At 45.7% G+C, this 16,092-nt stretch overlaps 1 long non-coding RNA gene across 1 annotated transcript in view; it reads left to right on the top strand.

The window, feature by feature from the left end:
* Positions 1-9,942: 9,942 nt before the first annotated feature.
* LOC130284302 (uncharacterized) overlaps positions 9,943-16,092 on the top strand; it is a 58,850-nt gene continuing 52,700 nt past the window's right edge. Inside the window, exon 1 of the long non-coding RNA XR_008846974.1 lies at positions 9,943-10,102. This is a non-coding gene — a long non-coding RNA (uncharacterized LOC130284302). The remainder of the gene's footprint in view (positions 10,103-16,092) is intronic.

The raw sequence follows: 16,092 nt of genomic DNA, 5'->3' as shown, positions 1-16,092 counted from the left end.
CACTGTGCCCGGCCTCCGCCCCACCTTACTGTAAGGGCATGCTGGGAGTTGTAGTTCTGCAGCTGGGGGCAGGGGACAAGCTTGTCACTTGCCCACACATCTCCTGCAACACACAACTACAACTCCCAGCATGTCCTTACTGTAAGGGCATGCTGGCAGTTGTAGTCGTGCGGGGCGGGAGATGTGTGAGCAGGTGATAATAAATGTACTAACCCATTTTTTTTTCTTCTCATTTCAGATCCGTTCATCCTGTGTACTCCTTCGGATTCGGTGGACTACTTCGATGACCAGCGTTTTTCTTTGTTTGATTTTAATAAAATGGTTAACGAGGGCTTGTGGGGGAGTGTTTTTTGTAATAAAAATGTTTTAAAACCTGTTGTGTTTTTTCCTTACTTTACTAGACAGGCTTAGTAGTGGAAGCTGTCTTATAGACGGAGTCCATTACTAAGCTGGGCTTAGCGTTAGCCACATAAACAGCTAGCGCTAACCCCCTATTATTACCCCGGTACTCAACACCACAGGGGTGCAGGGAAGAGTCGGTAGCAACAGGCCTGGAGCGTCAAAAATGGCGCTCCTGGGCCTAGGCGGTAACAGGCTGGCATTATTTAGGCTGGGGAGGGCCAGTAACAATGGTCCTCGCCCACCCTGGTAACGTCAGGCTGTTACTGTTTGGTTGGTATTTGGCTGAGAATGAAAATAGGGGGGACCCTATGCGTTTTTTTTTTTAAATAAATAATTAAATATTTAAAAAAAAACACATAGGGTCCCCCCTATTTTTATTCTCAGCCAAATACCAACCAAACAGTAACAGCCTGACGTTACCAGGGTGGGCAAGGAACATTGTTACTGGCCCTCCCCAGTCTAAATAATGCCAGCCCGTTACCCCCCAAGCCCAGGAGCGCCATTTTTGGCGCTCCGGGCCTGTTGGTACCGGCTCTTCCCGGCACCCCTGTGGGGTTGGGTACTGGGGTAATAATTGGGGGTTAGCGCTAGCTGTTTTTGTGGCTAACGCTAAGCCCGGCTTAGTAATGGACTCCATCTATAAGACAGCTTCCACTACTAAGCCTGTCTAGTAAAGTAAAAAAAAAAAAAAAAAAAACACACCAGGTTTAAAAAAAAATTTTATTACATAAAAAAACTATCCCACAAGCCCTCGTTAACCATTTTATTAACATCAAGCAAAGAAAAACGCTGGTCGTCGAAGTAGCCCACCGAATCCGAAGGAGTCCACAGGATACACGGATCTGTAGAAGAAGTAACAAAAAAAAAAAGCGTAAGTACATTTAGGGAGAAAAAAAACGTGTTAAAAAAAATGTAATAAACACACACTAAACGCCGTTTACCACTATTCTGAGCCATGGCTACAATTTAGTTATTGAATTATTTAGATGTGGTGAAAAAGCTAAAAAAAACTCAAAAACAAAAGATCCAGAAGGAAACCTAGCAGCCAAACCTATTCAGACAGCAGGAAAAAGGAATAGACTATTTTTTCTACTACATAAAGTAAATTTCCCACTTTTGCCTATGTGTGCCAAATTTATTAATGCCGTGCAACAATTTAGTAAATTTGTCGCACATAGTCAAAAATGAAGTAGAAAAAAACAGGGTAAAAACCAGACTACATAGTAAAAGATTAGTAAATGCCCCTCATTGAGTGAAAACATTTTCAGACTTTTCAATATAGTTTTCCATTCAGACTCAGATTTTCACCCATTTCCCTTTCCCATCTATTCTTACTCGGAAATTCAACTTCTCGAGAGACAGTATCATTAATAATTTTATGGAAAAATGATTGACTTTAAGTGATATTCCCCATAAGTATTTCAAACAAATATTGTGTTTTTACCAATAACCTATCTTTATTCATTGTGTTTGCATGTTGAATTTGATAAAATTGAAAATGGCAACTTTCGTTTAACCCAAATATTCTCCTCAGTGGGGCAAATTCAATAAGCTGTCTATTAAAAAAAAAAATGGGTAACATGCATCAGATTTTTAACAAAAAGGAAAATATAATCTGCATATGCAAGAACTTTCATAGGGAACTATATCTTTTAGCAAAAGTACCAGAGGTTTCACAAATAAAATAAAAAAAAGCAAAGGGAAGAGAGGACATCCCTGTTTAGTTCCTTTGTGTAATAGAAAGCGTTCCATTAGATCTCCATTTGCCACAGGTTGAAAATAGAGTTTTAATCATACTAAAATTGTCTCATTTCCCAATCTATCAAGAATTTTCCACAGAAAGGACCGTTCCACTCTGTCGAAGGCCTTAGCTGCATCCAACGACAGGATGAAGCGCCACAATCTCTCACCCGTCTGTATACCTGCAAATACCTGATGGATATTGTCCCAAAATTTTTTTTGGGCATAAAGCCAATTTGTTCTCTACTTACCAGGAGTGGCATATTTGGCTTAACCCCTTAAGGACCCAGGGGACGTCCTGGCACCCTGGGCTTTAAGGACCTGGCATTTTCCGGTCCCTGCAGTGGGCCGGGCAGAGATCGGAAGCGGATGCCTGCTGAAATGCTTCAGCAGCCATCCAGGGCAAACGCAGAGGGCGGCCATGTAGGCCCCCCATGTCGGCGATCGTCACAAATCGCAAGGGAAATCGCCCCTGCGATCTGCGGCGATACCGGGCTGATCGGGTCTCTGGGACCCGACCGCCCAGTAATTTTGCATGAACCCGGTTGTCACAGACAGCCAGGACCATGCTGAAGTAAAGGAGCGAGGTGGCAAGCCTGCCACCTCCTCCTATCCCCTGCGATTCTTCGGTTAGCTAACCAACCAATCGCAGGGGGAGGGCGGTTACTTCCTCCTGCCTTGCCCGGCCCCTGGAAGTCCGGAGAGAACGGGAGGAAGACCGGAGGACGCGGTGGGGGACGGGGGAGTGCTGGGGCCCAGCCCCGGTACTTACCTCGTCCCTGAAGACCCGGATCCCGGCGGCGGAGACGGCGGCGGTGGCGACAGGTGAGTGGATCTTCGGCGGCGTTGTGGGACCTTTGCAGCAGTCCAGACCGCCGTAAAGCGATCTGGACTGCTCCATCTGGTCCCCTTACACTACAACTCCCAGCATGCCCAGACAGCCCTTGGCATCTGGGCATGCTGGGAGTTGCAGTTTTGCAACATCTGGAGGTCCACAGTTTTGATACCACTGTGCCCTTCCAGATGTTGCAAAACTACACATCCTCAGCATGCCCTTACTGTCCAGGCATGCTGGGAGTTGTAGTTCTGTAACATCTGGCCCTTCGGATGTTGCAGAACTACAACTCCCAACATGCCTGGACAGTTTTGGCATACTGGGAGTTGTAGTTTTGCAACATCTGGAGGGTTACAGCTTGGACACCACTACACAGTGGTCCCCAAACTGTTCTCCTCCAGCTGTTGCATAACTACTACTCCCAATATGCCCTTCGGCTGTCTGGGCATGCTGGGAGTTGTGGTTTTGCAACAACTGGGGGCACACTGGTTGGGAAACATTGTCTGTTTCCTAACTCACTCAGTGTTTCCAAACCTGTGTGCCTCCAGCTGTTGCAGCTGACTGCAAGTTTGCGATGCAGCAGATTTTGCGCAGCAGCTCAAACTCGCAGCGGGAAACTGTAATCCCCCGCCCGTGTGACTGTACACTACACTACACTAACACAAAATAAAATAAAAAGTAAAAAACACTACATTACACATACCCCTACACAGCCCCCCTCCCCTCCCCAATAAAAATGAAAAACGTCCGGTACTCCACTGTTTCCAAAATGGAGCCTCCAGCTGTTGCAAAACAACAACTCCCAGTATTGCCGGACAGACGTTGACTGTCCAAGCATGCTGGGAGTTTTTCAACAGCTGGAGGCACCCTGTTTGGGAATCTCTGGCGTAGAATACCCCTATGTTCACCCCTATGAAAATCCCTAATTCAGGCCTCAAATGCACATGGCGCTCTCTCACTTTGGAGCCCTGTCGTATTTCAAGGCAACAGTTTAGGGCCACATATGGGGTATCACCGTACTCGGGAGAAATTGCACTACAAATTTTGGGGGGCTTTTTCTACTTTCATCCCTTATGAAAAGGTGAAGTTGGGGTCTACACCAGCATGTTATTGTAAAAAAAAAAATTTTTTACACTAACATGCAGGTGTTGCCCTATACTTTTCATTTTGACAAGAGGTAAAAGGGAAAAAAGCCCCCCAAAATTTGTAATGCAATTTCTCCCGACTACGGAGATACCCCATATGTGGGCGCAAAGTGCTCTGGGGGCGCACAACAAGGCCCAGAAGGGAGAGTGCACCATGTACATTTGAGGTGATTTGCACAGGGGTGGCTGATTGTTACAGCGGTTTTGGCAAACGCAAAAAAAAAAACCCACATGTGACCCCATTTCGGAAACTACACCCCTCACGGAATGTAATGAGGGGTGCAGTGAGAATTTATACCCCACAGGTGTCTGACAGATCTTTGGAACAGTGGGCTGTGCAAATAAAAAATTTCATACAGCCCACTGTTCCAAAGATCTGACAGACACCAGTGGGGGGGGGGGGGGGGGGGTAAATGCTCACTGTACCCCTTGTTACGTTCCTCAAGGGGTCTAGTTTCCAAAATGGTATGCCATATGGGGGTTATTTTGCTGTCCTGGCACCATAGGGGCTTCCTAAATGCCACATGCCCCCCGAGCAAAATTTGCTCTCAAAAAGCCAAATATGACTCCTTCTCTTCTGAGCATTGTAGTTCGCCCGTAGAGCACTTCAGGTCCACTTATTGGGGTACCTCCATACTCAGAAGAGATGGGGTTACAAATTTTGGGGGTCTTTTATGCTATTCACCTTCGCAAAAATGTGAAATCTGGGGGGGGGGGGAAACACACATTTTAGTGAAAAATTATTATTTTTTTTTACATATGCAAAAGTAGTGAAACACCAGTGGGGTATTAAGGCTCACTTAATTCCTTGTTATGTTTCTCAAGGGGTCTAGTTTCCAAAATGGTACGCCATGTGTTTTTTTTTTTGCTGTTCTGGCACCATAGGGGCTTCCTAAATGTGACATGCCCCCAAAAATGTACTCTCCAAAATCCCCTTGTGGCCCCTTCGCTTCTGAGCCCTCTACTGCGCCCGCCAAACAAAAATTCAAAAATTGGGTCTACAAGAACATGCAAGTGTAAAAAATGAAGATTGTGAATTTTCTCCTTCACTTTGCTGCTATTCCTGTGAAACACCTAAAGGGTTAAAGGGGTTATCCAGGAAAAAACTTTTTTTTATATATCAACTGGCTCCAGAAAGTTAAACAGATTTGTAAATTACTTCTATTAAAAAATCTTAATCCTTTCAGTACTTATGAGCTTCTGAAGTTTAGGTTGTTCTTTTCTGTATAAGTAATCTCTGATGACACGTGTCTCGGGAACCGCCCAGTTTAGAAGAGGTTTGCTATGGGAATTTGCTTCTAAACTGGGCGTTTCCCGAGACACGTGTCATCAGAGATTACTTAGACAGAAAAGAACAACCTTAACTTCAGAAGCTCATAAGTACTGAAAGGATTAAGATTTTTTAATAGAAGTAATTTACAAATCTGTTTAACTTTCTGGAACCAGTTGATATATAAAAAAATTTTTTTCCTGGAATACCCCTTTAAACACTTACTGAATGTCATTTTGAATACTTTGAGGGGTACAGTTTTTATAATGGGGTCATTTGTGGGGTATTTCGAAGATGAAGACCATTCAAATCCACTTCAAACCTGAACTGGTCCCTGAAAAATAGTGAGTTTGAAAATTTTGTGAAAAATTGGAAAATTGCTGCTGAACTTTGAAGCTCTCTGGTGTCTTCCAAAAGTAAAAACACGTCAATTTTATGATGCAAACATAAAGTAGATGTCACAATTCGGCAGGCGGGAGGTGGATCCTCTGTATCAGAGAGGGATTGGTGTGGACCGTGTCAGTGGACCGGTTCTAAGTTGCTACTGGTTTTCACCAGAGCCCGCCGCAAAGCGGGATGGTCTTGCAGCGGTGGTAGCCACCAGGTCGTATGCACCGGCAACGGCTCAACCTCTCTGACTGCTGAGATAGGCGTGGTACAAGGGATAAGGAAAGAGCAAGGTCGGACGTAGCAGAAGGTCAGGGCAGGCGGCAAGGTTCGTAGTCTATAGAAATAGCAGGAGGTCAGGAACACAGTATGGGTAAACACAGTAGTAGCTTTCTCAAGGCACTAAGGCAACAAGATCCGGCAAGGAAGTGCAGGGGAAGTGAGGTAATATAGCCAGGGAGCAGGTGGAAGCTAATTAGGCTGATTGGGCCAGGCACCAATCATTGGTGCACTGGCCCTTTAAATCTCAGAGAGCTGGCGCGCGCGCCCTAGAGAGCGGAGCCGCGCGCGCCAGAACATGACAGTCGGGGACCGGGACAGGTGAGTGACTTGGGATGCGATTCGCGAGCGGGCGCGTCCCGCTATGCGAATCGCATCCCCGCCGGCAATGTCAGTGCAGCGCTCCCGGTCAGCGGGTCTGACCGGGGCGCTGCAGGGAGAGAAACGCCGCGAGCGCTTCGGGGAGGAGCAGGGACCCGGAGCGCTCGGCGACCCCCCCTTAGGTCTCCCCCTCTTTTTGTCGGAATGTCGCTCCACATGGGACGAGGACATTGGGAGCGATTGTAGAGTCTCCTTCTGGGGGACAGTGAAGTCCTGGGTATGCCCTTGAACGGCAGACAGTTCAGAAGGAGTGGGAATGGGGAGGGGGGGCAGAGGGTGAGGCTTGGCACGGGGCAGAGTGTTACCAGGACGGGGGCTATGAGGAGGCACGGCACAGTCCTGATAAGCCTTGGGGAGACCAGGCACAGGAGGAGACACTGAGGCCCGACAGACGGGGCTGGGAGCAGACGTGAGGCATTTCTTGCGGCAAGCAGGACCCCAATTCTTGATCTCCCCGGTGGTCCAGTGCAGAGTGGGAGAATGAAGCTGGAGCCATGGCAGACCGAGGAGGACTTCAGAGTTGCAGTTGGGTAGGACCAAAAATTCAATTTTCTCGTGATGCAGTCCAATGTTCATAAGCAGGGGCTCCGTGCGGTAACGCACAGTGCAGTGCAACTTCACTCCGTTGACCGAAGAAATGTAAAGCGGCTTGATGAGACGGGTCACCGGGATGCAGTACCTATCAAGCAAAGAGGCCAGAATAAAATTTCCAGAAGAACCAGAGTCCATGACGGCCACGGCAGAGAAGGAGGAGTTGGCAGAAGGAGAAATCCGCACGGGCACAGTGAGACATGGAGAAGCAGAGTTCGTACCAAGAGACGCCAGACCCACGTGAGCAGGGTGCGAGCGTGCATTTTCCAGACGTGGAGGACGGATAGGGCAATCCACCAAGAAATGTTCGGTACTAGTGCAGTACAGACATAGATTTTTATCCCTACGGCGAGACCTCTCTTCAAGGGTCAGGTGAGACCGATCCACTTGCATAGCCTCCTCGGCGGGAGGCACAGGGGTAGATTGCAAAGGATACCGTGAGAGAGGTGCCCAGGGATTTAGGTCTTTTTCCTGGCGGAGCTCCTGGTGTCTCTCAGAAAAACGCATGTCAATGCGGGTGGCCAAAGGGATAAGTTCATGCAGGTTTGCAGGAATTTCTCGTGCGGCCAGCACATCCTTGATGTTACTGGATAGGCCTTTTTTAAAGGTCGCGCAGAGAGCCTCGTTATTCCAGGATAATTCAGAGGCGAGGGTACGAAATTGGATGGCGTATTCGCCTACAGAAGAACTACCCTGGACCAGGTTTAACAAGGCAGTTTCGGCACTGCGAACACTGTGAACCTCAGAGAAGAAGGACTGTACAGTGACGGTGACAGGATCATCGCAGTCCCAGAGTGGTGTGGCCCAAGACAAAGCCTTCCCAGACAGGAGACTAACCACAAAAGCCACCTTCGACCGTTCAGTAGGAAATTGGTAAGACAACATCTCCAAATGTAGGGAACATTGTGACAGGAAACCACGGCAGAGTCTAGAGTCCCCATCAAATTTGTCCGGCAGGGACAAGCGGAGGTGAGGAGCGGCCGCTCGTTGCGGAGGAGGTGCAGGAGCCGGCGGAGGAGATGGTTGTTGCTGTTGCAGCTGCTGTAGCTGTGAATGAAGTTGCTGTAGCTGTGGCTGAAGTTGCTGTGTCATGGTGGTCAAGTACGACAGCTGGTGATCTTGTTGGGCGATCTGTCGGGATTGCTGGGCGATCTGTCGGGATTGCTGGGCGACCAGCGTGGATATGTAACTCTCATTAAAATAAATTTTTTGCTATCGCACTCCTTATGGTAAATAAGAAATATTTCTAATATACTTTGTTTAAAAATAATGACGTTTTCTATGCTTTATTTGTGCTTAAAAAAGCTCAAAAGCACATTTTCCCCCATCTTATACACACAGAAAGTGCAGCCTGGAGTGCTGAGGAGTGTGTGTGTCCAGCCTCATCCAATCATAGCTCCTCTCACACTTAACTGCCATATGCTGTTGGTTGGACACACCACCTCAGCACTCCAGGCTGTACTTCCTGTGTTTGGGCTTCGGTCCTAAGTCTGTGTATAAGATGGGGGAAAATGTGCTCTTGAGCTTTTTTTAAGCACAAATAAAATATAGAAAACTTAATTTTTTTTAACCAAAGTATATTAGAAATCTTATATCTTATTTGCCATAAGGAGTGCAATAGCAAAAATTAGTTTTAATGAGAGTGCCCATTTAAATACCATATTTTTCGGGGTACAACACGCACCGGCCTATAACACGTACCCTAATTTTTCCAAGGAAATTTGGTGGAAAAAGTCTTTAGTTTGAAAAATGCGTGTTATACGCTGATAAATATGGTACTTATAAGTCATATAGACGCTATCAGCATGACAAACCATAAACCTAGGCGTTACTTCAACATATGCATAGTCCCAGCAATTCACATCCGTGCAGTTAAAATAGTTAAAAAACAAAAACAAAATGAAACATTTCATACTAACGCGTTATTTCACATAATAACCTTCATTCATAATATGCTGTATCTCTCTGTGGGATTGACTATTGCACAATTTCCTACTAGCTTTCTGCTGTAGGGATGAGTGAATCTAATCTGATGAATCCGAATTCTTTGCGAATTTCTGGAAAAATTTGATTTGCAATAAATGCGAATATCACCGCGATTCGATCGCATGAATCACTTCATTAAAGGAGTACTCCGGAGCTAACCTTTTATGGGGGAATTGGAGCATGAGGCAAAGTTATATAACATTCCAATATACTCACGTTTTCCATATGGTCTTCTTCCCGGTCTTCTCCTCGCTTTTGTCCCCGTCCGGAAGCTTGGTCTTTTGATGACGCTCGACCTGTATTTCTTCTTGATCCACCGCCATCTTCGCCCGGTGACTCATCGCTCCCATGAGTCACTGCGGGCTGTGCCGGCCTCCCCGCCCGGAGTCGGTTACTCCCCCAAAGTTAATTTATTCTGCTTATTTATTCTATTTGCGTAGTGCTGCGGCATTCTTGTGATGCCGCTAGTGCTGTGTTTCCCAACCAGGGTGCCTCCAGCTGTTGCGAAACTGCAACTCCCAGCATGCCCGGACAGCCGAAGGCTGGAGGCACCCTGGTTGGGAAACACTGCACTAGCGGTTTCACAAGAATGCCGCAGCACTACGCAAATAGCGTAGGGCTAACGTATGCAGCGATAGGAGCTTAGTGTTATCCCTACGCTATTTGGGTAGTGCTGCAGCATTCTTGTGACACTGCTAGGCTGTCCGGGCATGCTGGGAGTTGTAGTTTTGCAACAGCTGGAGGCACCCTGGTTGGGAAACACTGCGCTAGAGGGCACATGGATCAGTGGGCTAGTGGGCACATGGAGAGGGCTGATGAGCTGGGAGAGGGAGGATGGGAGGAGATAACCACAAGGGAAGGAGCTGTGGGCGTCACTTCATTATAATTTATTATAATTTCCTGGGGGGGGGAGAGGAGGGGGAGAGAGCAGCAGCTAACAGGAAGCTGGCGCAGGGAGTCATGGGAAATGTAGTCTTTATGACATGGCTGCTTACTGCTACAGGTGGCAATTACAAGAGAATGGCTGGGCCAAATTTGACAAATGAGGTATCGTTGGAAAGGTCTTTGAAAGAGCTATCAGATCAGGTAAACTTTTTTTTTTAAGTACCAGCGCTCCGGAGTCCTCCTTTAAACTCCATTTAGTGCGGTCCAGGCTCCAGGGCATCTAAAATGGCGGATCCACATGTGAGGACATGGGGCGAGGAATCCTGGGAAGGCGGGAGCAAGGGTAGGCGGGATGACCCTGAATCACGTGCAGCATGCAGCCTATCAGCAGCCAGCCACCCCTGTGATGTCACATTATCAGCAGCCATCTTGCGGCCAGTCACTTCAGCCTTATATTGCAGAGAGAGAGAGAGGGACAGAGACAGACAGCAGTGTGTGTTGCACAGAAAAGCATTTTTAGAGCAGCGATTCACCTCCCAGTCACATCAGCGTTCTATTGCAGAGAGGGACAGAGAGCAATGTGTTGCACAGAAAAGCTTTTTTACAACAGCGAATCCCCTCAATCCCAAATCCAGCCTAGAAGCACTGATAGGGAAGGGAGTGAGATTGAGAGAGAATTTTTTGTGCAATTTTGGGTGTAGTATACAGCGACTGTGTGCTGCAGCACTGGTGTGTACAACAACTGAAAAGCTAATAGTAGCCAGCCAGTTAGGATGAGCAGAGCACTAAAAGCATATTGTGCTCTACTAACCTGTTGGGGACAGAGGGCATACAGGTACGCCCTCGCGTCCCGGTACATATTTCCAATCACCGCCGCTCGCCGGGTGGTGATCGGAACGGGATGCCTGTTGAAATCGTTCAGCAGGCATCCCGTGACATTGCCCAGGGGTGTCCTGAGACCCCCCCATAACGGCAATTGCTGTGATTGGACGGTCAATTCTGACGGTTCAATTACAGCTTTTCCAGGCTGATCGGGTCTCTAGTGACCCAATTGCCTGGAAAATTAGGATGATTGGATCAGAGACATCCCCGATCATCCTAAAGAATAGGAATGAGGTGACAGGGGTGCCACCTCCTCCTATCCCCTGCCATTGGTCGGTCATGACTGACCGACCAATGACAGGAGGGGGCGGGGGGGTATAAAGTCAAGATCCCTCACACTGCCCACCAAAAGAAGTCCAGGCAGAGAGGGGGCAGAGGATTCGGCATTCCTCACCACCGGCAGCAGCATGAACAATCGCGTGACCTGAGGCAGGGACGATCGGCGTGGGTGGGCCACAGTATGAAGATCGCTGGTAAATGATGTTCAACTGTGGCCCTCAAGAAGTTGCAAAACTACAACTCCCAGCCAAAGACTGTCTGGACATGCTGGGAGTTGTAGTTTTGCAATATCTGTACGGCAGAACTACAACTCCCAGCATGCCTGGACAGTCTTGGCATACTGGGAGTTGTAGTTTTGCAACATCTGGAGAGGCACAGTTTGGAGACCACTATACAGTGGTCTCCAAACTGTAGACCTCCAGATGTTGTAAAACTACAATTCCCAGCATGCCTGGACAGTCTGGGCATGCTTGGAATTGTAGTTTTGCAACATCTGGAGGTCAACAGTTTGGAGAACACAGTACAGTGGTCTCCAAACTGTTCTCCTCCAGATGTTGCATAACTACAACTCCCAGCATGCCCTTTGGCTGTCAGTGCATGCTGGGAGTTGTAGTTTTGCGGAAATATCCCATCTGTGGACGTAAAATGCTCTGTGGGCGCATAACAAAGCTCAGGCGTGAGAGCGCATTATGCACATTTGAGGCCTAAATTGGTGATTTGCACAGGGGTGGCTGATTTTACAGTGGTTCTGACATAAACGCAAAAAGGAAAACACCCACATGTGACCCTATTTTGGAAACTACACCCCTCACGGAACGTAACAAGGGGTATAGTGAGCATTAACACCCCACTGATGTTTGACAAATTTTCATTGAAGTTGGACATTTTCACAAGGGATAATAGATGATAAAGCCCCCCAAAATTTGTAACACCATTTCTTCTGAGTAAGAAAATACCCCATATGTGGATATAAAGTGCTCTGCTGGCACACTACAATGCTCATAAGAGAGGGAGCAAAACAGTGGACATCCCCCCCCCACATGTGACCCCATTTTGGAAACTACACCTCTCAAGGATGGGTGCAGTGAGCATTTACACCCCATAGGTGCCTGACAGATTTTTTGAACAGTCGTCCGTAAAAATGAAAAATTTTAGTTTTCATTTGCACAGCCCACTTGTCCAAAGATCTGTCAAATGCAAGTGGGGTGTAAATGCTCACTGCACCCCTTATTACATTCCATGAGGGGTGTCATTTCCGAAATGGGGTGACATGGGGGGGGGGTTCCACTGTTCTGGCACCATGGGGGCTTTGTAAATGTACATAATCCCCGACTTCCATTCCAACCAAATTCTCTCTCCAAAAGCCCAATGGTGCTCTTCATCTTCTGAGACCTGTAGTGCACCAGCAGAGTACTGTACAACCACATATGGGGTATTTCCTTACTTGGGAGAAATTGGGCTTCAAATTTTGAAGGCCTTTTTCTCCTATTACCCCATATGAAAAATAAAAATTTGGGGTAACACCAGCATTTTAGTGTTAAAAGCCAAGTTTTTCATTTTTACGGACCACTGTTCAAAAAACCTGTTGTCATGTTTGTCTCAGTCTGTGTTCACACACAACCTATTGGTTTTCTTGTGTGTGAACAGTTTTATGTTTCCTGGTCAGGCAAAAGTAAATGTCTCTGGCTTTTTCAGCTTCAGCCTCTGTTGTCCAATAGCCTTTAGGGTGTGTCTATTTAATGTCAGCCCAGTCTAGCCTCTGTGCTGGATACTTAGATAATTACATCCTGACTTGCTAAGTTGCTGGACATGCAGCTAATGGAGGCTTGGTGAAACACTCTTTGTTTGAGCTTTTAAATCTACTATGTCTGTTTTAGCATGCACTTTGTATTTTCTGGCTTTAGCCAATTTTATGTGGCATGCTCTTAGTGGATTTTAAGCTGTGTTTGTTTAGTCAGTTTTAGGATTAGTTTATCCTTTCTGCTATGTTTCTGTTCACACTGTGTTTTCTCTTGTATCTGTTTATGTTAAGTTCTGTGTTTTATATTTCTGTTTTCCTACTGGGCCTGCATCCTGACCTCTGCAGAGTGTGCCGCTGGCCAGTAGTCTATTTGTAAGTATTATTAATGGCCACTGCTATAGTGGAGTGGAGTGTCCAGTTTGTGTGTCCAGTGTGAACAGTGTCCTATATTAGGCATCCTCCATGTGGAAACGTATTGTCTGCTGGAGGTTTCCTAGGGGTTTGCGATTTCTGTCTTGTGTTCAGTGGGAACAGTGTTATCTATCTATCTATCTATCTATATATATATATATATATATATATATATATATATATATATATCTATATCCTGTGTCTCTGGCATTTCTATTACCTGTCCATGGGGACTTCATGTCTACTGGAGGTTTTGCATAGAGAATGCTTATATTCCTGATTAGCTATAGATCCCTGTTTCTGGTCCATGGGGACTTTGTCTTCTGGATGTTATGGGGGATTATGCTTTATTCCTCTCTGTTCCTAAAGTCGGATTACTTATTCATTTTCTGTTCCAGTTTTGAACTTCATGTTTATTAGTTCTTGAATTCAGATCTCTAGAGTTCTGCACATTACTACTTATCTATAGTGTCCTCTGTTCACGACCACGGATCTATAGTGTTTTCTTTTCACGACCACTGAGTCCTCTGTTTATGTTCGCTGATCTAAAGTGTCCTCTGTTCATGACCGCTGATCCATAGTGTCCCCTGTGCTGCTCACTGATCTATGTCCTCTGAACTTAATCTGTTATAGAGTTGTATGTTCCTGTTATGTTATGTTTCAGTCAGGCCACCTCTGGCAAGCACATGGAGGGTTATGCGGCCCTCCTAAGAAATGCTACCCCACACCATTACCCACCCACAGCCTAGATGGTCATGCTGGAGGATGTTGCAGGCAGCAGAACGTTCTCCACGGCATCTCCAGACTCATCTGTCACATCTGCTCAGTGTGAACCTGCTTTCATCTGTGAAGAGCACAGGGCGCCAGTGGCAAATTTGCCAATCTTGGTGTTCTCTGGCAAATGCCAAACATCCTGCATGGTGTTGGGCTGTAAGCACAACCACCACCTGTAGATGTTGGGCCCTCATAAAACCCTCATGGAGTCTGTTTCTGACCGTTTGAGTGGACACATGCACATTTGTGGCCTGCTGAAGGTCATTTTGCAGGGCTCTGGCAGTGCTCCTCCTTGCACAAAGGCGGAGGTAGCGGTCCTGCTGCTGGGTTGTTTCCCTCCTAAGGCCTCCTCCACGTCTCCTGATGTTCTGGCCTGTCTCCTGGTAGCGCCTCTATGCTCTGGACACTACGCTTACAGACACAGCAAACCTTCTTGCCACAGCTCGCAGTGATGTGCCATCCTGAATGATCTACACTACCTGAACCACTTGTGTGGGTTGTAGACTCCTTCTCATGCTACCACTAGAGTGAAAGCACCGCCAGCATTCAAAGTGACCAAAACATCAGCCAGGAAGCATAGAAACTGAGAAGTTGTCTGTGCTCACCACCTGCAGAACCACTTCTTTATTGGGGGTGTTTTGCTAATTGCCTATAATTTCCACCTGTTGTCTGTTGTCTGTTCCATTTGCACAACAGCATGTGAAATTGATTGTCAATTAGTGTTGCTTCCTGAGTGGACAGTGTGATTTCACAGAAGTGTGATTGATTTGGAGTTACATTGTGTTGTTTAAGTGTTCCCTTTATTTTTTTGAGCAGTGTATAATTTATTTGGCATGTCCATTTTCCTTACAAGCAGAGAGTTTCAAAGTTAGAAAAATGCAAAATTTTTCATGAAATTTTGGAATTTTTTCACCAAGAAATGTCACAAAAAACTATCTCAGAATCAAATGTATAAGTGAAAGCATCTCAGAGTTATTAATGCTTAAAGTCACAGAGGTCAGATTTGCAAAAAATGCTCCCTTCCTTAGTGTCAAAATGGGCTCTGTCCCCAAGGGGTTAAGTGTAACCTGTGCGTACATCTAATTGGTGTATCATTTTGTTCCTGTTAAAGTCTTAAGGGCCTAGATACTGTGAAAGGCCAGGCAAAAGTACATACATGCTGGTGTTGTAGACAAATACTGTTTTAAGCGTAGTGGAGCAGATTCTCCCCTCATAAGTGCATACCACATATGTACATCTAAGTGGTGTACTATTTTGTTCCTGTTAACCCCATAAGGACCAGGGGTTTTTCCGTTTTTGCACTTTTGTTTTTTCCTCCTTACCTTTATAAATCATAACCCTTTCAATTTTGCACCTAAAAATCCATGTGATGGCTTATTTTTTGCGCCACCAATTCTACTTTGTAATGACATCAGTCATTTTACCGAAAAATCTACGGCGAAATGGGAAAAAAATAATTGTGAGACAAAATTGGAAAAAAACGCCATTTTGTAACTTTTGGGGGTTTCTGTTTCTACGCAGTAAATTTTTTGGTAAAAATGACACTTTCTCTTTATTCTGTAGGTCCATACAATTAAAATGATACCCTACTTATATAGGTTTTATTTTGTCATACTTCTGAAAAACTACATGCAGGAACATTTATATGTTTAAAAAGGTCATATTCTGACCTCTATAACTTTTTTATTTTACAATGTATGTGGCAATATGAGGGCTCATTTTTTGCATCGTGATCTGAAGTTGTTAGCGGTACCCTTTTTGTATTGATCGGACTTGTTTATCACTTTTTATTCATTTTTTCATGATATAAAAAGAGGCCAAAAATACACTATTTTGGACTTTGGAAATTTTTGCGCGTACGCCATTGACCGTGCTGTTTAATTAACGATATATTTTTATAAATTGGACATTTCTGCACATGGCAATACCACATATGTTTATTTTTATTTACACAGTTTTTTTTTTTTAAATGGGAAAAGGGGGGTGATTCAAACATTTATTAGGGAAGGTGTTAAATGATCTTTATTCACTTTTTTTTCACTTTTTTTTTGCAGTGTTATAGCTCCCATAGGGACCTATAACACTGCACACACTGATGTTTTAC

The sequence above is a fragment of the Hyla sarda genome, chromosome 8, assembly GCF_029499605.1.
Source record: "Hyla sarda isolate aHylSar1 chromosome 8, aHylSar1.hap1, whole genome shotgun sequence".
Lineage (NCBI taxonomy): Eukaryota > Metazoa > Chordata > Amphibia > Anura > Hylidae > Hyla > Hyla sarda.
The sequence above is the reverse complement of the archived record's forward strand: the minus strand, read 5'-3'. Positions and strand labels throughout refer to the sequence as shown.